This window comes from Hypanus sabinus, unplaced genomic scaffold (genome assembly GCF_030144855.1).
Source record: "Hypanus sabinus isolate sHypSab1 unplaced genomic scaffold, sHypSab1.hap1 scaffold_615, whole genome shotgun sequence".
NCBI classification, from domain to species: Eukaryota; Metazoa; Chordata; class Chondrichthyes; order Myliobatiformes; family Dasyatidae; genus Hypanus; species Hypanus sabinus.
Genome location: NW_026781471.1, coordinates 261857 through 268145, shown reverse-complemented (window position 1 = coordinate 268145; position 6289 = coordinate 261857).

Here is a 6289-nt window from a genome sequence, read left to right as displayed (position 1 = left end):
AGTATGCACCATTATTCCTATATCACTATGTTCTGCTACATTTTCATTGTCCTACTATTAATCATGCCGCGGCTGCATTTTTGGATGTGGGGCAGGGCGGATTGCGGGAGGGAGGGAGGACTTTGGGGTTCTAACAAATAACTGTCGTTCATTCTTTGACACTCCTCTGTTTTTGTGGATATTTATGAAGGAAAAGCATTTCAGGATGCATGCTGTATACATTTCTCTGACGTTAACTGTACCTTAAAAGCCTTTCAAAAGAAACCTAACACTAGACATCGCATGAAGTGTCTAAAACTGTTAGAATGTCTGCAGGGCTAACGCTCCCATCAGATTGAAATAATATAGACTTTTGGATCTGAGATAGGAGGGTAGGTTCGTGATGGGCGTACTGACGCTGCTCCGTAATGTTAGGACGATGATAAGCAACCTCGTTCCAAACATCTCCTTCCAGCATAGAAATGGCAGAACCCCCCATCGCAGTCGGCGCAGACTGAAATGATACAATTGAATCCGTATCCACCAGTTACGCTTGCAGTTCCTTTCCCACTCGCTCGATCCTCTGAGTGAACACCTTCTGCTACATTCACTTCTTGCATATTTCAACTTTCTCCCCAAGCCCATGAGCTCTAGTTTTAGATTCATTCAAAGGATAGAACACAAAGAACACAAGGATAGAAATCTACAAGCCCTTCGGTCCACAATGCTGTGCCAAATATGTAACATAATGTAGACACTCCATAGACTTTCCGGAGCGCATAGCTCTGTATTTCTCTGAGCTCCATGCCCCTGTACAAAAGGCTTGTAAAACAACCTATTGTACCACTTTCACCACCGCCGCCGGTAGTGCATTAAATGTACACAACTCTCTGTGTGGAAGAAAAACACTTGCCCCCCAGTATGCTATATGTTCCTAGTCCCAAGCACCGTAAAACTGTACCCCCTTTTGCTATTCATTTCAGCCCTGGGAGAATAAAAGAACCACTTACTATCCACATGATCAATGCCTTTCATCACCTTATACAACACTATCAGGTCACCTCTCTTCCTCCATCAGTACAGGGACAAAATTCCAAGTACACTCAGACTGTTCACCCAAGTTACGCCCTGTAATCCTGGAAACTTCCTTGTAAATCTATTCTGCACTGTCTCTCTAGTATCCACACTCCCTCTCTAAAGTGTCTGTAGTATAGACGCTGGATGGAGAAAATCTGCGTGAATTCACCCTGTTCATTTCCCCCACTCTTCCTTTCAAATTATCGCGGCACAGCTTAAAGCTTATTGATATTTCAAAACTGTAAGTTGGTGGCCAGAACAGCCCAGGATGTTCTATCTATGACCTCACCAACGTGTTGTACAGCTTGAACACATTGTCCCGACTGGAGTACTCCGAGATCTGATTGTGAAAGTCACTGTGATCAGAGCTCAGTCCGATCCTATCTGCCTGTGAAGCCGCTTTCCTGGAGTTACCGATCTCTATCGACTGTTTTTTTTTTTTAAATTTTGTTTGAATACTGTACACTAAACACCACATATTCAATATGCGTGACTTAACCTGTTGTATCTTCATTCGCAATGCATACCTGCCTGTATTAAATTAAATCTTCCATATTTGAACCAATTTCCCAGCCAGTCAACATCAAACTACAAGCTTAGATAGAGTTCCAGGCTGGAACAACGCCCCCAACCTAGGATTCGTCCGCAATTCTCCTGAATCCGTTTTCGACATCGATATCTGAGTCGTTAACATTCATGATAAATATCAGCGGGCCTAACATCAATCCCCGCAGCAGCCTTCTCAGAGTCTACGAATCACCCATCCCCTCTCTGCTACTCCAGAAAAAAAGCGTTCACCAGTCCGTCCACAAGACGCTTCTAAATTCGTGTGGGTGCGAATTTTTTTATTATCAAAGGTCCCTGGAATATTGTTCTCTATCTCTTTTATATGCCCAGAACATAAGCATAACGTGTTTTATTGTGATACAAGCCATCAGGTGATACTGTGAAATTCGAAATGACTGGAACAAAAATGATCTTATCTTCCCAGCAAACTTTAACGCCTTACGTTATTGAATTTGTTTTTGTTTTTGTTATTGTGTTAGTTTCCTCTCTGATTTCTTGCACCGCAGATCATGGATTTTCCTGGGGCTTTGTTATTGCTTGGTTGGTGGAAGGGAATTGGTGCGTTTTACTACAATAAACGGTGGAGGGACGGTCGATACTTTGCTGCTGCTTGTGCGTGTGGGGGCGAATACGTTGACTCCTGATGGTTATATTTTTTGTTTAACTTTCTCTCATCTTTTGCCGTAGGCACCGGTTTCACTGGATGTGTGTTAAGAATAAGAATTTGATGTTCTATATTGTTTAGCTTCTCTGATATTAAATGGAACAATTGATCTACCGACTGAAATTTTGTAGTTTCCCAAGAAACTAAGGTAAACCACATGTCTAGCTAGACTCTCCTACACTCTGACAATGCTCCGCGTTGGCGCCGCTGCAAGTTTTGCCTTAGAATTCTTTTCTCTTCGATTCTGCTCATTGAACAGTTCTCCGTCTTGCAATGCACTAAGTAGAATAATACGATAAAATACATAAAAACTGGAATTAGTCAGGGGGACATTAATCACCTTGTTTCCATGTCAGTTTTTTTCTCAACAACAATCAGGATTCTTGATAGAATGGTGCAAGTTGTAACAGCGGGCATGAAACAGAACGGTACACATCGAAAACATGGCTTGACTTTCATTTTTCTTGGTGAATGTCAAAATAATCCTGCAAGGAGGCATTATCAAAAATTTTGGCCCTTCACTGAATTTAGTGTGGGTAAATGCTTAAATAACGATATTTGCACAGGAAGTGAGGGGCGTGAGCAGGTTTCCCTTTGTTCAATTATATCTGCGGGGAATTATGGTCGGGATCTGAAAACCTGGCGAAAAAGCGGACAAAATGATTCACAAATGCTGAGTAACATGAACTTGCCCGATAGAGTGAAGTGCAATATTATGGATTGCTTCTGCTCACAATATCCAGGTCAGGATAATAAAATTTACTGTAATTTCGGGATCCTTCTTACGATTTTCCGACCATCAGGAAATGTCTAAATTTCACCCTATATCCAGACATAATAAAACAAATGCACAAATTAACCAAAGATAACCTGTACTTGCGTGAGCGTGGCGAATTCTGTTAAGCACATGGCATCAGATTAAATTCAAAATCCCATGAAATATTCCCAATTTTTGTCAGAGTTTGAAATATAAGCAAGTAGCGGATGTTCTCCAACGAAATCAGGATCTGTCTTCCTGCTGCAAGGAATGTCACAGTTCTTGCTGTTGGTAAGTGAATGAGTTTTGAGCTTTTAGTAATCACTGTCTTCTGTCTCACTTGCAAAACACCTGATCTCCTCCTTCGAGGCAGCACCTAATCAATGAATCGTTCATCACTGAGTTCTAACAGACTCATCCATATCGGCTAAGGCCGTAGGGGACCGGCCATGGAGTGTGCTGGTGTTGGGGCATCTATCAGGCCTGCTCACACTGACAAATTCTTTTCTCCACCAAGCTGATAAAATTCAACAGCCACCCGTTCCATAAACATGATCTGCAGCCTACTTAACCAGTTCTCAAAGACCATACTTGTTCATTTATGGAACAGGTTGGCCTCAAACAGTAATTTTTAGCTTTCACCCGACCTGCAGAACATTTTCTAATTGCAAAAGGCGTTTAATTTCCCTTGCCCCTGCTTTATTACTTTGTGATTTGTCATGGAAGTTATCGTTTCCTGCTGAATCCCCTCCGCTGCTCTCATTTTGCCTCAAGCGTCCTCTGTATTTCCTGACAGACTAAAGGGTAATCGTGCTAATTGGAGAAGACATCCCTCCGGTGCTATTACTTCAACCCCTGAAATGGCGTTATTCATATTCCATGAAATGACATGAAATGCTTACCCCTGAGTGGAAGAGTAGTGGAGCAAAATTTGGGAGGATTACACACAAAACGTATCGGGACACATATGAACGCAGATATGATCACATTTAACATAGAATAAAATTGTAATTAAAGGAAGAATGCAATATGTCATTTTTCAATTTTCACTTACGACCTTGGAAATTGGAAATTAGTCAAAAGTCACATTTGTGTTTACCTGTTACGTCTAAAAATAGGTAACGAAACCTGGTGGCAGGAACACATAGTGGCAATTGCGTAAATGTGCTTTGACGAGTTTAGCTTTCTTCAAGTGGTTTCCCTCCAGTCTTCAATGGGCCAGTTCACCGCATGGCCGATAGGTATTCTTTACAACCTTTCTTTCCCTGATTTTCTTCAAGTGGATGATGAGGAGATTGCATGTCATCCTGATAAAATATAATTTTATAGACTTCACCACTTCCACCGTGCCTTATTTCATTGTAAATACATGCAGCTGTTGATTCAGAAATGAAAATGAAATGGGTTTAAAATGCTTTCTTTACAACAGACCTGGTACATGATCCCACACCACAAAAAGCTCCGGAGTATAGCACCTGATGCTTCTCCCTTGGATGCAAATATGTAGGGTAAGAGGACAGGTTTTCTCCAGATGCATCTTTAAACGGACCTTGTATATTGTGATAAGTAACATAACCCCAGCTGTAACCGCTGTGATTTTTCATAATTTGCCCTCCATGAAAGATCACAGAAAACCAGCTGTTGCAAATGCCCGAAATCGGAAATGAAGCACAACTCGGACGCAGAATCGCAGAAGGGATTAACGTTCCAATTGTTAAATAAAGAATTTTAGTTAGAAACGGCGGCCCAAGCGGTTCGTACCAGCTAAGCTACCCTCATCTATTCTTTTCTGAGCCTGATCCCGTTAAATACTTCCTATCCACGGACTGTCAAATTACATTTTGAATGTTGTTAAAATGTATACGTCAAACTAATCCTTGGGTCGCTCTTTCCATATACTTACACACTTACTCGGTCTCTCCGCTCCCTATTAATTCTCTCTCGTCGCTTTAAATCAATGTCCATTCGTAAATGATTCTACAAACTGTTTGTCACTGGTAAGTCTGCAGAGACAATGCATTATTATTAGTCTGGTCAGTGATGGGCCTGGATTATCAATGTCGTCATTATCACGGTGAGCAATGACATTGTCTGTGTGTGGCAGTAATTACTCTGGAAAACAGCGATTAAAATATTCATAATGACAGAAAACCGCAGTGAAGTTCGGTTGTACAATATAAGGCTCTACACATCATTGCACAGCAAGTGATTCAATGAAAACACTTTTCTGTTCTCAGATCATTACTTCTAGCCATTTAATACAAGTCGCAGATATTGATGCAACTCCCGATTCTTTCCATGGATCCGTGATTACGAGACAAGATTTCAACTTGAACGGATAGTTCATATCAATGTTTGAACATCAGTGTAAAACTAACAAATTGCGTTTATTCTTACAAAGGAAAATATGTTTATGAAGATGGGAAATGACAGGAGGAAAAGGAAAAGAGCTGAACAGGAAGGGTATCTCCTCCACCTGTTTCCATCTCTCACCTTGTAGAGCTTCTGCATATTCATCGGGTTGCGTTTCAGGTTACTGGTCTTCCTGCAGATGCCAGTTAATTCTGTTCCTTGCAATGCTTTATCTCATCTGAGATATATTTGAAATTATTTCAGTCTTTAAAAACTGTCCCAATTTTACTGTACACAAAAATATAACTGAGTGTATCTCGCAATTCTGCAATTGCCGATTCATAACGGGTTAACTACATCTCACACTGACTGTAATTAACCTGACTAGTGTTGTGCAATAAATCTCTCCTGTTGTTCTGCACCGACTGCTTGCAACAATAAAATCATACACATTTATTTGCAGCAACAGCACATTCTTTCAAAGGTTTTTTTTTTACATACGTAACATGTGGTTACATGTATACAGGGTATTTTAACAATTATATTCATTATTTTATTCCTGGTATTAGACATTACAGGACATCATATCGGCTGTGTAAAGATGTTGAAGACTCGGCGTTCTCCTATTCCCCGGTCGTTTCCGTTATCTGAACCTTCTGAATACAAGCTGTACCTATTCTCCTCATTGCGGTTCTTTATCCGGGAACCCACTGAACAATATCCCCATTTTTACATGCTGACTGACTAAATATCAGAGTGTAACGGGACTTGCATATAAACAACAGCGATTTTCATTTAGACATACGAAAATAATAATAAAAATATGCGGGTGCCTCGAAATAGAAACACGGCCCAATGTGATGACAGAAAACAAGAATAAATATTCCTCCTTA